Here is a 19,413-nt window from a genome sequence, read left to right as displayed (position 1 = left end):
CACACGCTGTTTTTGGTCATCGGACTCGTCTCGATGAGCACTTAGGAGAGTAGTACCCAAGATAGAGCTGATGCTGAACCCTGGTTGTACCTAGCGGAACTCAGGTTTGGTGCAACATAGGCTCACGCTGTTTTGGACACCCGATTCGTCATGATGAGCACATGGTAGAGCATTACCCAAGATAGCTGATGCTGAACCCTGGTAGTACCTATTGGAACTCAGGTTTGGTGCAACATAGACAAACGCTGTTATGGTCATCTCTCGTCGCGTCAAACTGCTGTCAAGAAAATTTCATATCTTGCAGCAAATGGGCCGCTGCCGATCACCACTTCTCGAGTTGACTACGGATTTGCCGTGTAATAATTTTCTTGTACTTTGAACATTAATATATCCTGCTAATTTTTATTACCGCCGTGGCGCATAAGTATAGGTACATATTTCATTTTTATGAAATATGTACCTATACTTATGCGCCACGGCGACAATTATTCAAACTTGCATACGCGTGTGGAAATTTTGCAATTTAATTGTTCACATGCGTTATGTCCAGGATACTTGTGTTAGTCTAAGAATAAAATAATTATCATTCAACGTTGTAGTTTTATTTTGTAACTTTTTCCTTATCCAGACTTTCTCGTCGCTCAGCTACAATATTCCGTAGATTCATTTCCAATGTGCTCGATAGTCGTGTGAGGCACGAAATCTGTGAATTTTTTTTAATAAAAAACAAATTATCAGATTTGAATTATTTTTTTACAATAAATGTTCAAACTGCCTTCCTTCAGCGGCAATGCATGCACGACATCTTCTTAAAAAAGATCGGGTTATTTTCCGGGCAAATCTTCCCCTATTTACAAATTCAAAATTTTAACGTTACTTGCCAAACTAGCGTAGTACATTTTTTTTTCAGTACAGTCAGTTAAAGTTGGGCGAAACAGTAAATTTAAATAATTTGGTTTTGATAAAGTGTAATTTTCTTTCCAAGTAATAGCAGTTGGCTTTAAATTTTAGGCAAAAATCTACAGAAGCATTATTCAAGATTACATAATAATAAAAAAAATAGAATAAATTATGGAATTTTTAGTAACAAGAGTTAAAAAACCATTACAGGGTGTGGATTTTTTAATGATGTTTTAAAGTGACCATAATTTTTAAAGAACATGAGTTGGATTTTTTTTTGTATTTTTATGATAACTGTTATGACTAGGTCTATCATCCGTTTACGGCTTGACGTCGATTTCTGGGACACATATATGTGTTAAACAGCTATTTGACACAAAATTATTTTTTCGTGTCTTTTAACCCCCAAGGCGTGTCTCTACACCCCTTTGTGGTGTTTAATCACCCCCTATAGCGGAACTACTCACCCCATATGCGTGTCTACTGACCCCTTTATCACGTAAAATTGCTTGTTATTAGTTTTTGAAAAAAACTGCCTCATTATAGAGAAAATTTGTGATATTATTTATTATTTAGGTACTACAGATACTATATTACCAGGTTAGCTAACTTTTACTTAGTTAATGTCAAAACATTTACCGCTAGAACAAAGTTCAGACAGGCTTCATTTCATACCTCGGCGAGACCTTACTTTAGAGTCAAAAAAATCTAACTTTTAGGCAGTTTGATTAAGTTATTTCGGTATTAATGTATTTATTCTCATAAATAGTCTACTGTATACGCATTCCAACAAATCTAATTTTAGAGATGTACGTTTTTTAATATAACAACTTGAACGAAAAAGTTCAAAATTTCTCTATTCACCCCGCGATTTCTGTTGACCCCGTTTTACGGTAGGTAATTTGATAGTGACGTCACATGCTCTAGTGTTTCATATAAATTCCATAGTAGCAAAATCGTTTTCACAGTTCGAAAAAAGAAATTGATTTGACTAGTAGAGTCTGGCTAGCTTAAAAATTGTTGACAGATATTTCGTTGTTGTATCACCAATTGTCTATGATTTAAAAAAAAGCTAAAAGACAGTAGTCAATTTATGTCATTCATTCAAATTGTTTGCGGTTTATAAGGGGTTTATTTTAAATAATATTAATAATATCTATACTGAGTGAGGTTCGCAAACTATTATTTAAGCTCGTAAATAATTACGACAATGTGCGATGTCGACGTGTAGCGTTGTATAACGAAAAACTGCAATGTTTACAACTCCTAAACTAATGTAAACAAATTAGGAGGTTGGTGCTCTATAAATATTTTGATACTTAGCATTTAGCATATTTGGCATAGTACTTATGTATTTTTTGGTGATGGATTAATTTTACGGTATTATCGAGCTAGGTCTTATTTAAACTACATTTCATTTTTCGCCTTGTTATACAATGGTATATGGTGAGAAAGTGTTAACATATGTGTTTATCGTTGACTGTACTTTACATAGTGGTAGAAATTGTGTGAGCTGACTTTGTGTGCACGTCAACGTATATTTAACTTATATCCTTAGGTACCTTACGTGTGCACAGAAAAGCAAAAATATATAAAAATAATTCTAGTATCAAAACTATAATTCCTACTACACAAAGTGTGACCAGCCCAAGATTTTTTGAATTTCCCGCCATACATTTGCTAATATTTCAGTAGCCAGACTCTAATAGTCAAATACCCTATTGAGTTAAGAAAACAGTGTGATTAGATTGTGTGGCTTGAGCTGTTTTTGGAAAAGTGATATTGTTTTGTTCATCTTTAAGGGGCCCACTGATTAACAGTCCACCGGACGGTATCGGCCTGTCAGTTGGAACAAAATTTTGACAGAACCGAACAACTGACAGGCCGATACCGTCCGGCGGACTGTTAATCAGTGGGCCGCTTAAAGCAGTTTTTTACCAGCGGCGGTCGCATTTTTATCACTTGTCATGTGCGTCACTTTCGCACTTACAACGTGACAGGCATGATGACAGATGATAAAAAACTGACCATTCATAGCCCTACAGACATTTTTGTATGAGATCGGTCGGAACCTTAGAGAATATAACCAACGGAGACGCCATGTTGAGAAAATGATAGATTTTCGGTACAAAATAGTCTGCCATTTTTTGCGGGGGAGGGGCACATCAAATGTATACGTAACGTAAACATAGCCATGTCAGATAAACGTCAGTCCATACATGTGATTGACATGAGGTTGACCATTGGCCGCCTATTTTCGACAGAGGGGAACGCCTGTTAATGACCACTCCGTTTGGTTATATTCTCTAAGGTCGGAACGGACCAACTAACAATGGTGCGGGTTGTTCCGTCGATTCAAATTCTAACTTGTCCATCTAAAATCTAAATCTCGGTTCCCACACCCTAGAAGAGTATTTTTCAATTCATCGAAATACGTGATTATTTTTTATGTAGGTACTTACGCGCGTGCTATAGAGATACCACAGAATAAAATAGTAATAGTACTAGTACAGAAAGGAAACGTCCTACAAAACAGCGGTTCAGGGACGAATCATGCTATCCCTTTCTTATGTATGGTACTATCCCTTTCTGCTATTTAGGGTTGTCAAAATTCATGTAATTATCTTATCTGTGGTCGTGGACGCAAAGGGACGTCAAGTAGTGTCAACGATAATGCTGAGCCGAACGGAGCCGAGAATGCCCGAAAGGAAGAGTTTCACACCCCTGTACGGTCTATGTACGAAATTCCTCATGCTAAAAGCGTCCTTTCTGTATTGGGAGATGTCATATGTCAGCCATGTTAATGAGGTGCCATCTAACGGAAACTGCGGTGATTGATATGTTTACGGAAACATGGCATGGGACAATGGCAGCTTAGAGCATTTAATAACTGGAGTCGCCTTTAAGAGCTTACCCCTCTGCCGAAAACCTTGCACAATAGGGGATATTACTGCAATGTTCTGCCGCCAGAGTGCAGCACTAACTCCTCTAGTAAACCATAGAACTTGAACTTATACATACTGTGCCTTAAACTGTTTTTTGACAAGTTTTCACAGACAATAAAATATGACATTGATGCATCAAGGCGGTTTGTTAACAAGGGCCTACCGGTAAACGCGAAAATCGAAATTCAGTTATCTGCCTCTTTATCGCTCGAATACACAAGAGTGATAAAGAGGCAGAAACCGAACTTTCGATTGTCGTGTCTCACGGTAGGCCATGTGATTGACGTAGTGACGCATGATGTGTCATTGTCGTCATTGATGTTTGTTTACTGTATGTGCTAGTTGTACCACCTACGCAGAGCTTTGCCTAATATTCCCTATTGTGCAAACTTTTGTATGGACTGACATGGCTATTTGTACGTTAAGTAGAAATCATGTAGAAATAGCAATAGGTACATTTGACGTCCCATCCCCCGCAAAAATCGGCAGACTGTTTTGTACAGAAAATGACAGTCTCCAGTTACTAAATGCTCTAAGGTTTAGGGCTCATTTAGACGACGCGAGAACTCTCATGCGAGTTTCATTACATTGCGGTTTTTGATCAGTCGGTTGAATTGGACGTAACCGACAGTCCGCAGTGTAACTAAAATCGCATGCGAGTTCGCGCGCCGTCTAAATCAGCCCTAATGAAAACATGGAATGGAACAATTGCAGTGATATATAGTAAACATTAATGATATTACAACTATAGGTAGATACGAGTATGGCTACCATAAAGGTGGCCACTGACGAGCCTTCCAACAGTCCAAATAGCGTGGCTGCAATCCAAAATCGGTCCGTGAATGTCAAAAACGTACAATGTTTAATATTAGGATGCCGTCCATTTGGATGAATCCATTGTAACGGCATCCATTTGGAAGGCTCGTCAGTGGCCTGCTTAACATAACAAGCGCAAAAATGCTTTCAACGTCACGGCAGCACTCACTCACAATATGCTTACCGCCTTATTCATAAACGCACTACAAGCCTCAATTAGCTAATAATCGTTTGTCCTTATCTGTCATTTTGATTTATGTATTTGTAGGAAAGGATTAAAACATAATTTAACTAAATCAGGCCTGTAAAGTTTATGAATAAGGGGGTTATTGTTTACATCATAGAGGAATATACGTAAGGAAAGAGTGGTAAAACGCGAGTTATTTCGTAGTCAAGATGTAGCGTCAAGTAGCGGAATTTATCAGTACTATACGTCTACCATCAGTTTTGACATTGACATATACGCTCACGTCTACGTAACTTACTTTCTATGCATCTCGCTCGTACTCGCATATGCGAGCAATAGTGCAAGCGAGATGTACAGAAAGTGAATTACGTAGACGTGAGCGTTATGTCAATGTTAAAACTGATGGTAGAGGCTCTGCTAGTAGGAAGAAAACTGATGTATGTGAGCGTTTCTTTTATTTTCTGCCATTTTTATAATTTGTGACCTTTTTTGTCATTTACTCGTATGTGTTATTTTATTTCTACTCTGAATCACGAGCTCTTTCGATCCTAATGGGATAAAAAAATGTCCCAGAGTTTTGTTCCTATTGTGTTACCATTTCCCCATACACATTGTATGGCGGTAACAAAAAGGAAATTTTGAAACATGTATGGAAATTTTAGGACACTTTTTTCTCCTATAAGGATAAAAAGGGCTCGCGATACTGACTAGAAATAACACAAAAGTGGCAAAACAGGGCACAATATATAAAATGGCAAAAAATAAAAGACACGCTCATGTCTTTCCTTACCTATAGGTATTATTTCTCTATGCTAATAAGAAACCAACAAACTTACAGAACCCCTAGTGTAAAACTCATTCGATAGCGTGACGTGTGTTCGCGTTTGCGTTATGTCTATTTTTGTATGGGATTTTGAACAGCGCGCCAAGCGGGACGTTTTAGAAACTCAAAATCCCATACGAAATGACACTAAACGCAAACGCGTACATCACGTCACGCTATCGAATGAAATGTACACTAGGGATAACAGAGGGCCTACCGCGAACCACATTCGACGTGTTACCTCCCTGTCGCACTTGTAAATTCGTTCGTAAATGTGACAGGAAAGCAACACGTCGAACGTGTTTGGGCCATTTTATTTAAAGTTGTCCCCTACACTTTTCTTAGGGTTCCGTACCCAAAGGGTAAAACGGGACCCTATTACTAAGACTCCGCTGTCCGTCCGTCTATCACCAGGCTGTATCTCACGAACCGTGATAGCTAGACAGTTAAAATTTTCACAGATGATGTATTTCTGTTGGCGCTATAACAACAAATACTAAAAACAGAATAAAATAAAGATTTAAGTGGGGCTCCCAAACAACAAACGTGATTTTTGACCGAAGTTAAGCAACGTCGGGCGGGCTCAGTACTTGGATGGATGACCGTTTTTATAGATAATGGTACGGAACCCTTCGTGTGCGAACCCGACTCGCACTTGGCCGGTTTTTTTATTTGGGAATTTTTATGTTATTTCTACTCAGAATCACGAGCTCTTTTGATCCTAATAGGAGAAAAAAAGTGTCCCAAGGTTTTTATTTCCATTCCGTTATCATTTTTCATAGACTTTGTATGGCGGCCACGGAATGGAAAGATCGAAAAATATATGGAAATTTCGGGACACTTTTTTTCTCCTATTAGGAACAAAAGAGCTCGTGTGATTCTGAGTAGAAATAACATAAATAATCCCAAATTTTAAAAAAAAGTGTAGGGGACAACTTTAAATAAAATGGCCCGGTTCGCGGTAGGTCCTCAGAACCTAGTTCGAACAGTTAACACGTATTGTATGAAAAAGAGTGCGGTCCCGGTCGGCCACTTTCCCGTCCTGTCTTGCTCACGTCTCATGAATCACACGTTTCATCTATTAGTAGAAATCTGAGGGTCTTGCCTCCCTGTCACACTTACGTACGAATTTTCAAGTGCGACAGTGAGGCAACACGTCGAACGTGGTTCACGGTAGGCCCTTTGTTACCTTACTAGGTACAGAATAATATCATTTGTGACGTTCCACGGGAAAAGGTACCTTATGAGGGTTTCTAGTTTCGGAGATATGAAATGTTTTGTAAAGAGGTGAAAAAATGCTCAATTTTTTTTTATTGTGTGATCTGAAACCTTAATGCGTAACGTTTGTTTACCTGTTTTTATTTTTGTTATAAGTTAGTTATAAGCCTAGTAATGTCGTCTCAGAGTTTAGTAGAAAAGGTACCTTATGGAAAAAAGATTGAAAATTCCCAAAAAAACTAGTCAATACGGGAAAAGAAGTTTGGTTGATTGGTAACTGTATTAGCATTCTGCAAAACTAATTTGATAATTTCAGTTCTGGTTGGGGCGCCTCGCAAATATTATAACCGTACATAGACCGACATCACAAATCCAAGTAGATTGCTATTAATACCAAAGTTACTCTCGTCAAGTCTTTCTTAACTAGAATAATCTTCATTTGGTTTGGTCGCATGCAGTAAATCAGCCTTTGGTTTGCTGAAAAATGCCAATACCCGACGCATTACCTTATGGAATATCTGAGGTCATTGAACCTCAATGCCGCTTATCTTCAATAGCAACCGAAATATATTATTGATAAGAAATAGACGATTTATACCATCTTAACCCCAAAATATTATTAGTTTATCCTAACTGTTCCATCATCATCATGCCTCATCATGTAACTTGACCACAAGGTACCTTTTCATTACATACAAATTATTGGTCTTTTTTAAGATTATTATGACGAAGAACTAATTAAATTTGGGGCAGTTTAATGTAAATTAATATTTTCTATTCATAAAAGATAAACTGTAATATGATTGATATTTTGTAGTGATGTATTATTAGATTTATTTCCATAAGGTACCTTTTCGTAAATGTATGGAGCAAATACTGTTATTGTTATGTAAGTTTAAAGTGGCATAAGGGGTTAAATATAGTATTTAGTTGGGGTTTTAGGATTTATTTCATTTGAATGACAGAATTTCTTTCATATGTGCTCAGAAAAATTGATTGTGTGTCACATTAAAAGTAAAAATATTCAATTTTGTGATTTTATATGAAAAAGTCAGAAAATACATTTTCACCTCTAAATCGGTATTGTTTTTTGCTTAAACTGTCTGTCAGTGTCGTTTTCTAATAGATAAAATTTAAATCTTGAGAGCTCATTGCAATCAATCGTAAAAATGAAATAAAACTTTATTTTCAAGAGATTGGTTAGTATACACATAAATCAGTCGATATCAAAAGTTTCTATTTGCATTACAGAACAAGTCGCAATATTTTTTTAATCTCAGATATATAAGGTATTATTATTTGTAGTCAACTATGTAACTTACTTCAGGAACATAGTTTTTTAGGCGGCTAAACTTAAAACTTCTCTATCGTAAAGTTGCTCATTTCACAACATTATTTTCAAAAAATCATATCTCTGTAACTACGCAACCTAGAAGGTTGATCTTTTGTGTTATCGATAGCTTATTTATTGTAGATTACTGGGGTATGCATAACTCCATACCCGCCATAAGGTACCTTTGACCGTGGGACGTCACATTTTATAACCGAAGCCAGGAAATTATTTTCCAACCAAGAGTGTCCATTCAGCCTGTTCTCGAGAAACAGTGCAACAAATAAAAAAAAACTTACATTTCCGCGAAAATATTCACCAAAACAAACGAGAGAACGTATCATCGCTGCAATACCCAGCCGTATTCGAACAATGAGATACGTCAAATACTAGATATTGAAACGATATGGATAGGATATGTCAGTGTCAAACAAGTGTCAAAATTGACGTTTCTTTAAACAAAAAACGTCACTTTTGACACTGACATTATCCAATCCATATCTTTTCAATATCTAGTACTTATTTGATAAAGATAAAGAAAAGATATTTATTCGTGACGTTCACAAAACATGTACGAACATGTACAGACAACAACAGCAAGAAAATAAGACATCAATAAGTGTGCATCACGAAATGGACCCAAATCAGCATAATGCTACCTATAACCGCGAAAATCGAAGTTCACAAACTGCGGGCATCTTTCTCTGTCACTCTAATTACTCCTTCATTGGAGTAAAAGAGAAAGATCCCAGCAATTTGCGAATTTCGGTTTTTGCGGTAGCCCCCCAGCGCTGGTCTTCCGTAGGGCCCATTCGGTGATGCCACGACAGATAACACATAAAGATACATTTGACGTATCTCATTGTTCGAATACGGCTGGGAATCTATTTTGTGCGGCTCCAGTACCTATGACTGTATGTATGTGTATGCAGTGGTCAGGCCGTGTTCTCATTGGTTCGCTGAGGCGAGTTGAGTTCGGGCAAAAGTTACTTGACCTTAAGATACTCCAGCAAGCTCAGCCGTATTTCACCTTCCCATACAAACGGAGTTTCGTTCTCATTTTAAAACTACGTGTTGGATTGTAATGAAACTTTGAACATACAACGATATGAGGTATATCTAGTCCTGTAATTAGTTTATATAGCTCCAGTATACACAAACGACATAGAGCAAGAACAAGTTTTGTAGAAAAACTTGAATTAGCTGAATTTTGTAACCATGGTATCTGAAGCTATCAAAACGAATTACAGTACTAGATATATACCTTATCCTGTAAGTACACAGTTTTAGAGCAATCTAGCTAGTCGTTTTAAAATGAGACCGTTACTAAACTGGAAATCGTAATTAGATTCCAAAAAAGTAAGACAATGTTGCCACTGGCACTGCAATAATTTGTTTGTAAGTAAATTCCTTTTTATAAATAAACACGCTAAGATAATTTATTTATTGGTAATTTTACTCCTACGATTTAAATAGTACTTTTATTTACTTATTTTTACATAAATACAAGACGCACTAGTAATAATTGGCAACATTGTCTTACTTTTTTTTGGAATCTAATTACGATTTTCAGTTTACGTGTGTATGGAGAACCGAACTTGCTGCGGACTCTAAAGGGGCCCACTGATTACCAGTTCGCCGGACGATATCGGCCTGTCAGTTAAAAGCAAAATTTGACAGCTCCGAACAACTGACAGGTTGATATCGTCCGGCGAACTGGTAATCTGTGGGCCCCATTAAAAACCATTACGCACTATCGACTGTGACTTTCGCACAAGCCGGCGACCACTCGGAACTCCGTTAAATGGAAGCGTTCACACTGCGAGCAACTGTCGAGCCGACAATAGGTAGTTATTTACGATACAAGTGCGGAAAGGAGGAAATTCGAAACGAGTGGCGATAAATTAAAACACGACACGAGTTGCGAATTACCTATTCGCACGTGTCTCGTACAACGTTTTACAGTACATATGGCCCTTTAAACTTTTGACATACACACGAAAAGTGCTATTTTACGCCCTAATAGTGTGGGAAAATAGGACCATATGTACTGTAAATTTATTTCCGTCTCTCTCTCGAACAGAGTTGTGAAGAACACAACATGTTTTAGTGATGCTTGCGCTCGGGTTGGACTGCCAGCCCTAGTGTTTTGGTGTTTTTCATATAGTACATTTTTATAGATTTTGATAAACTGCTAATTTTTATCCAAAACTATTTTTTATACCTACATAACAATTAAGGCGACAGACCACCAAAACAAGTGACCATCAATCTCCGACTCGACCCCGCCAAGTGATCGGAATAACAGTACAGATATGCAATTTGAATTGACGAGGGCGCGCAGAAATGATTCAGGGTTGCCACAAGCCTGGCCAAAGGACAATCGTATATCGAAAAACGCCAATAGGGTATTTGACATTTTTTTATGAATGGTATCAATCGATCAGGTTTGTTTTTAGGATCAAATGTCTGTATGGGACCCATTGTCTTAAAGCAATACAAAAGTCACAAATGATGGTCAAAGTCTGGCACCCGCACTTTACTCACGAAACGCTTCTAACAAAATGGCAATACATCGTGACGTCACTCTGGAAGTTTAAAAAAAAGTTTTTTTTTTCGAATATTTGAGGTCTTGTATATTTTTATTATTCCTATATATTTTTTAAGTTTCCAATTTATTGTGATAAATTGCTCATTTTCTATCTATTTAACTAGATTTAATTATAAAATTAACATGTGTAAACAACCCTGTTGAATAGTATGGGGACGATGGTACAGTCATATGTGTACACGACTTTAATACCAGTACATATTTTTTACTTTACGAAATAGACTGTGGTCATATCAATACATTAATTAAATTTCGATTGAGGTTTCCTACTAAGGATTGTCACTTGGCTATGTTCCCAGATATTTTTTTAAGTATATCACAAACAAACGTAAGGTCTGCAAATCAGACAGTAAAGCTTGTGGACGCTTTTTTTGGTAGTTCTTAAAGTATTGGTCTATGTGCCACTAGTTGCATGACTGAATTAAAGATTGTCATTCATTCATTCATAAAAACCATGGTGAGGTTTTAATTTCAAGCTTATTGGAATTTGGAACTATCCAAAAGGTTAGCTTCGCTCAAAGAATTAGTCTAGCGGTACAGCGAGGAAACGCTGCCAACATCTACGGCACCATGCCACAAGGGGATATTTTCTAGTATTTTATTTTAAGTAGTACTTACCTATTATATATTTTTAGATTTAGCTTTTAAGTTTTATAGTTTAGTTATCTATTGGAGTTGTGATAAATATAGGTAAATAAATATATTATTTAAATCTAATTTTAAATGAGATTAGGAAATAAATTTTGAAACATGTTTGAGGTTTATCTTTTGTTATTATCTCTACTTAATAGGTAATGACAACCCTAGCTTTAAATTAAAAACAATCCTATCAACCCACAGCTATTCATCATGTCTGTGTGCGCCCCTTCATTTCTCCTTTGATGCATTCGAATTCGATTCAGTGGCAACCCTATTCAGGCTAATTGCAAACCACGGGCTAACCTCACGAATCAAAATTCGTAAGTGAGTATCCTGTGGTCTCAGATCACTCTAAAGGAGCCCACAGATTACTAGTTCGCCGGACGATATCAGCCTGTCAGTTGTTCGAAACTGTCACCTTTTGCATTTAACCTGACAGGCTGATATCGACCGGCGAACTAGTAATCTGTGGGCCCCTTAACTCTAGATGGAGCGTAACATATCACATGATAACTTGATCGATATAAAGATTAGGTAATTGGTTGTATAAGATATAACTGATATAAAGGCGCCCACAGATTACCAGTTCGCCGGACGATATCAGCCTGGCAGTTGTTCGGAACTGTCACCTTTTGCGTTTAACCTGACAGGCTGATATCGTCCGGCGAACTAGTAATCTGTGGGCTCCTTAAGACAACGGCCTGTAGTGACCCTGCCTACGAAGAAAGGAGGTCCCAGGTTCTATCTTACTGAACTGTTGTTGCTTAGATTAAATGGTACTGTGTTATTGGTCAATTCGTGTTAGATTGGCACCTAATATTTATGTATTTTGTGTTTTTATTTGTATAACGTTAAATTGGTTGCAATTAAGTTTGGCAAATACTACGCAAAAAGTAAAAATAGGTAATACATGCAATAATTTAGTCGATGCAAAAAAATCAGTATTCCACAAAATTAGGCGAATTTTAGTCTTGGAGGCGAAATCGAACTTACATTTTACATAAAAAAAAATAACTAAATGATGTAATTTAGCTATTTTTCACTTGCGATGCGCATTCTGCTCGTACTTACCCGTACATTCATTAGCGCGAGCGAGACGCACGGGCGAATGATAACAAAAACAAACCGGACAAGTGCGAGTCGGACTCGCGCAAGAAGGGTTCCGTACCATAATGCAAAAAACGGCAAAAAAAAAACGGTCACCCATCCAAGTACTGACCCCGCCCGACGTTGCTTAACTTCGGTCAAAAATCACGTTTGTTGTATGGGAGCCCCAGTTAAATCTTTATTTTATTCTGTTTTTAGTATTTGTTGTTATAGCGGCAACAGAAATACATCATCTGTGAAAATTTCAACTGTCTAGCTATCACGGTTCGTGAGATACAGCCTGGTGACAGACGGACGGACGGACGGACGGACGGACGGACGGACGGACGGACAGCGAAGTCTTAGTAATAGGGTCCCGTTTTACCCTTTGGGTACGGAACCCTAAAAAGATATCATTTAGATAGAGTTAGACGTGAGTTAGACCAAAAGAAGTCTGCAACGATTTCGTGCAAGTGTTATTTTAACTCTATGACATTATGACGTATAAGCAACACTTGCACTGCGTGTGCTATCATTTTATGCGTGGTCTAACACTATCATTTTGATGTCAAAGGGTAAGTTTGAATTAGCCTTTAAAACTCACATTCGGCCAGCGTGAAACCTCGCTCGAATGAGGGCGCAAGATTTTTTTTAATCTCGAAAAGTGCAACCACAGACAATACTTTGCAAAAATTGTAGACGTTGCGGATTCGTCGCCATATTGCGCAACCAGCCGCACCATTTATGGAATTAAAAGTCTGTGCCTTCTTTTAAGACGCTTTCAAATAATTGAAATAGGTTTCAATTTATCTGTGAAAAATTCATGTTGGAATTATTTTCGTTTCGCTTGGAATCTTAGAATAGATAGTGTGCAATGTTAGCTTTTAGTTTACAGATGTACTTAGTGCATAATTTATTTTCCATCGTATTTTCACGGAAACGTACGAACGTGTCTTGCTATTTCAGTCAGCCTCGGTACAAAAAGTACTGAGGTTGACTGAAGTAGCATGACAAATACGAACGTTTCCGAGATAATACGATGGAAAACAATTATGCACTTACATATGTAGTGTGCAATGTTATCTTTAATTTAGGTACTTACTTTCTTTGAAAAACGCACTTACTGATTTTCAAGACCGAAGTGATCCCATAAGTGTTCCGTGAACAAAGTTTTGTACGGAACACTAAAAATGGATTCTAGTTTCATAATGGATAATGAAGACCTAGAACTTTTTCCAGCAAAAACGAGAAATTGACAAAATGAAATATCGACATGCCCGAGTATACACTCTGATTTTCACTTCAATTGCGAGGAAAATATACAGAAATATCAAATATTAAAGGTTTTTTACCGTATTTATTCTAGACTAAACAAATGAGTAGGTACTTGGGCCCGCGCACGGCCGGGAGGTACCCCCCCGGCCTCCAGCTGCAGCAGTGGCAGGTTTTGGACTTTATTGCTAAGTCAATAAGGGTCGTAGTAGATGATTTTACTTTATGCACTAGAGCATAAAAACTATAAAAAGCAACTCCATGCCTTTTACACGCGACTTAAACACCAACTTTACGAGCATGAGAAGTAAAAACTTCATTTGCAGTATATAGAATAAGATATACTCGTAATACTTTATCTTGCACACCTCACTCAATAAAATATAAATGGTCAGAATAAACTACAACACAAACAACAACAGGCGGTCTTATCGCTAAAGAGCGAGACTTCCAGACAATTTTTGGGTAACGGAATCAGAGAATTTTAACCCAAAAACGTATATTTCATTTCTCATGTTCTAAAAGGTGTGCAGAAAATGATACGTTTCTGCACTAGAGCATTTTACGTTCCAAGTACGATTTAAAAAAAAATACGATAAGCGATAAATTGAAATTTGGGTTCAAATCGTTTGTTATACAATATCCATTCTGATATTTAACTCCTCATTCCATAGATAACGATACTTTTGCTAAATTGTTAATTGAAAGTACCCCCAAGAAATTACTATAAAATGTATACTTAGTCATTTTTTTTTATTCTTTTCTTTTAAAGCCTTATAATTTCATTTCTATGGTAAAAACATTTAATCAGGGTATAAAAACATTTTATGTTAAGTAGTTACTGTAAATAAACTTAAATTATTTCATTTAATTCATAACCATAATAGTTGTACGGTTGCCATCAGGTATATCGGAGCGGCCAAGGCGTTCATAAATATCTGGACATAGCCACTATTATTAAGTAATAGGTACATATTCAGATATTTGTGAGCAAATGACATCATCACGATATCCGACGATATCGTAGTCATGGCAAAGTCGATGGAGGAACTCAGCATGATGCTCGATGACCTCAACCGAGTTTCACAACGGGTGGGCTTGAAAATGAACATGGACAAGACGAAACTTATGTCAAATGCCAATGTTGTGCCCATCCCAGTCTCTGTTGGGAACTCGGTACTCGAAGTTGTTGACTCGTACATCTACCTAGGACAAGTAGTCCAATTAGGTAGGTCCAACTTCGAGAAAGAGGTCAACCGCCGAATCCAACTCGGTTGGGCAGCGTTCGGGAAACTACGTAATGTCTTTTCGTCCGACATACCTCAGTGCCTCAAGACGAAAGTCTTTAATCAATGTGTGTTACCAGTGATGACTTACGGCTCCGAAACGTGGTCTTTCACTATCGGCCTCATCTCAAAACTCAAAGTCGCTCAACGAGCTATGGAGAGGGCTATGCTCGGAGTTTCTCTACGTGATCGAATCAGAAATGAGGAGATCCGTAGACGAACTAAAGTCACCGACATAGCCCACCGGATTAGCAAGCTGAAGTGGCAATGGGCAGGCCACATTGCACGCAGAGAAGATGGCCGATGGGGTCGAAAAGTGCTCGAGTGGAGACCACGGACTAGCAAGCGCAGCGTAGGACGTCCACCCACAAGATGGACAGACGATCTTGTTAAGGTCGCCGGAAGACGCTGGATGCGGGTCGCTTCCAACCGGCACGTATGGAGGTCCAAGGGGGAGGCCTATGTTCAGCAGTGGACGTCTTATGGCTGAGATGATGATGATGATGATGATGATGACATCATCAACAGCGTATTTGATATATATAAAAGTGTCTCAATTAAAAAAAAAACACAAAAAAGCTTGTGACAGTTGTGACACCACTTTATTTCCAGTGACGAGTAGGTACCAAACGGACGAAGTCTCGGGCAGTTGCTAGTATAAAATACAATAATATACAGAGTGATATTGTTATGTCTGACCGTACTCTGAGGGGCGAACTATCGCCATTACATTTCAAAAATCGATAATTAATAAAAAAAAAACCAGCCAAGTGCGAGTCGGACTCGCGCACGAAGGGTTCCTTACCATTACGCAAAAAACGACAAAAAAAATCACGTTTGTTGTATGACTTGTATGGGAGCCCCACTTAAATATATATTTTATTTTGTTTTTAGTATTTGCTGTTCCCAAAGGGTAAAAACGGGACCCTATTACTAAGACTCCGCTGTCCGTCTGTCCGTCCGTCTGTCTGTCTGTCACGAGGCTGTATCTCATGAACCGTGATAGCTAAGCAGTTGAAATTTCACAAATGATGTATTTTTGTTGCCGCTATAACAACAAATACTAAAAACAATATAATAAATATTTAAGTGGAGCTGCCATACAACAAACATGATTTTTTTGCCGTTTTTTGCTTAATGGTACGGAACCCTTCGTGCGCGAGTCCGACTCTCACTTGGCCGGGTTTTTTTTTTCGCTAATTCGGGGTTGGCTCATAGTAAAAGTTGCACGGCATGACCAACATATTCACCCCTCAGATTATGGTCACACATAACAAAATCAACCTTTATAGGAAATGAAATACTCCATAGCTTAATATAATATTAAGAGTAAATAAGAGCGATTACAGCGGCAGTTAAGCCTCAGGGGGCTTTGTTCGCTGTCATAATTCTTTGAATGAATATAAATATTTTGTGTTAATAAATAAATGAAAAAAAAAAAGGTACTATATTAAGTGAAGATAAACTAAACATGAAACGTAGATCTAATTTGTCTGATAGTAAAATAAATAATCCCATGAGCCATGGCGCCCATGGCGAAATGCCGGGGCAACGCGAGGAAGACGAGTAAAATGAAAAAAACCTGAATGGGCGATTTCTACATAAAACAGGAATGATATTTTATAGGTAACTTGGCACATTCTTTTTAATTTAGGGAAAGGATCCGCAAAAACTGATAGATTTGAACTTTCTGTGAATAACAAAAGTCATTTAGTTAAATGACAAATTTTAGAATCCTTTTCGTTAAACTTCCAAACACATCCTACCTATTGTGAAATAACTTTTTTCTCGTTCATTTACCACTGCGTTGCCAACCTTCAAGTTACATGAAACCACTGTGTTACCATATTTAAAATCTGAATTATTTTACATCCCATCGCTGTTCACTTCCTAATAATTCCTTATTACACTCGTACTGTCTATATCAAGTATTTGCTTAGTCACGTTGTTTTACTTATGTATATCACAAAACTAGTTTTTACGTGGAAATGAGAAATCAATATCTATATTTGCGCAAAAAGGCAGCAAATTTTGATATATGACAGAACGGAATAAATATCAAATCGGTGTGCAAAATCTTGGACTTGAATAATTTTATACATCGCGTTGATAAATATTATGACCACAGCAGCAGTACCTAAAAAGTGTAAAATAAATAGTTTATAAGTTAATTTAAGTTATTTATATTTAGTTTACCTACTGTTGACTAACATTATCATTGTTCATTCACAAACTAAATAATTCAACAAATAAAAATTAACTTGTCTATTTAAAATCAACCACACGAAATAAAAGAAAGAAATACGAAAGAAAACAGAAAACTGTTATTATTCATATAATCAAATCAAAATAAGCACATCCTGTAACAGAATAGTACAGAAGGAACTTATAGAAATCTTTGAGCACGTTTTGACAGTTGTCAACGGGCAGAAAATATTATCGATTTCCAAAATGGCAAACGGTTGTTTTTCTGCGATTCGCGAACTTACAAAACGGGTATCATCTGTCATATTTATCTTCACGATTCAAACTTAATTTAGTATTAAAGAAGTATATTATTGATTTGTTAACAGTAATGTACAAGCTTAGCTAAATAAAATGTGATAAATACAAAAAAAAATATGTTGAAGCCAGACACTACGATTCTTACAATTTTAATTAATAATAAGCATACAAATTTTAAAACACAGATATTTATTCTGTTTACTTTAAAGAAATACGTAAGCGTATGAAAATCAAACTCTAAATTTAAGAATCACAGTGTAAAGAATCATGAGTGCAGGCTTCAAGGTTTTCAGACCTTGGGTCCGTTTCGCATGGGCCAGGGCATTCGCGGCGCGGCTTAGGCACTAACCTGGTATCAGATCCTAGATCCTTTTCTCCATCGTCACTCCCAGTACACACGGTCGATGGCACAGTAAGGTAATGTCTCGCGCATGACTACTAGTGGAATGATGCCCGGAGCTGAGCGCGGTCGATACACTCAGGCCTGCGCCGAGCGCCGCCCAATCCGTAGAGCATTACATCGCTTGCACTTACTGGGTTTTTGTTGCCTTTTGGTTTACTGTGATTCGTTACTTAAACTGTGACGTCATAATGGCAAGCTCGCACTCTGCGGGGTTTCGTTGCGAAAGAAATTCGAGTCCCGATTTTGATGGTGGTTTTAGGGTTCCGTAGGATTTTTGATGTTTACGCCACAACTTATATAAATGGCTCGGTTAATTAGTTACACATAGGGATTGACTTATTATTACAAACATATGGCAAACAAGCGTGGCCCGCATGATTATCTAAGGTGTCAGATGTGTGCTACCGACCCTTAAAAAAATTATTTACTGATGAAAAATTGTATATTCTTATGCTTATATTTTGGTGTTTAACCGAATAATCCGATATTTTCATCTATTTAGTAAAAGGCTGAACTGATTTTGATATTATGTCGTATGGATTTCAATTATTTTTAACGCTAATGCCGTAGGTATTCTGATTATAAATTTCTCATCACGATTTGATATTGAATTCACTCGTTGTACAGTCAGCAACGAAGGTATATGTAGGTACTACTATGCGTTAAAATCTACAGTTCTATAGTAATAAGTTTTTGGCATAAATTTCATTTCTGGCACGAGCTTTTATCGCTGACTGTACTTTTCTTTCCACGCGCAACTAATTCTCATCGAGACAATTCTAACAACCCCAATTGATCTACACAATTAGTTTGCCTTGTAAGTACCATTTGTTGACCATGGGGTCCCAAGCGCGCATAAGTTGTTCGCAGAAATGCGTCTGGTTGACGTAACTGGTGGCCGAAGAGCTGGCGGCTACCTCGCACAACGTATCAGCATTGCGATACAGCGAGGAAATGCCGCCAGCATCCTTGGTACAATGCCTTAAGGGCCTATTATAGATTTAAGCTAGTTATTTTTTAATCATTTATTTACATACAATATATATACAGTGGTACTACTAAACGAAATTAATAACTAGCTTAAATCTAAAATAGGCCCTTGAGGCATTGTACCAAGGATGCTGGCGGCATTTCCTCGCTGTATCGCAATGCTGATACGTTGTGCGAGGTAGCCGCCAGCTCTTCGGCCACCAGCTAGTTATTAATTTCTTTTAGTAATACCACTGTATATATCTTGTTTGTAAATAAATGGTTTGCGTTGTTTTATCAGTATCCCAGACCGATGGGGGCCACCTCCTGTCTCCATCATCAGATCAGCTCCATGTCATCATAATATGTGGCGTTCCATCAGAGAAGGGTCCTTAAGCTTCATGTGCAATAAGGACCATTCTA

The 19,413-nt window shown here is 37.5% G+C and overlaps 1 protein-coding gene across 2 annotated transcripts in view; it reads right to left on the bottom strand.

Moving 5' to 3' along the window:
* The window catches only part of LOC134804054 (glucose transporter type 1), a 100,155-nt gene extending 81,825 nt beyond the window's left edge, over positions 1-18,330 (bottom strand). For both annotated transcript variants that reach the window (XM_063776937.1, XM_063776938.1), the window contains exon 1: positions 17,968-18,330. The gene's annotated coding sequence lies outside the window, so the exon portion shown is untranslated. The remainder of the gene's footprint in view (positions 1-17,967) is intronic.
* Between the last annotated feature and the right edge of the window lie 1,083 nt (positions 18,331-19,413).

This window comes from Cydia splendana, chromosome Z, assembly GCF_910591565.1.
Source record: "Cydia splendana chromosome Z, ilCydSple1.2, whole genome shotgun sequence".
NCBI classification, from domain to species: Eukaryota; Metazoa; Arthropoda; class Insecta; order Lepidoptera; family Tortricidae; genus Cydia; species Cydia splendana.
This window is presented reverse-complemented; position numbering and strand designations above follow the sequence as displayed.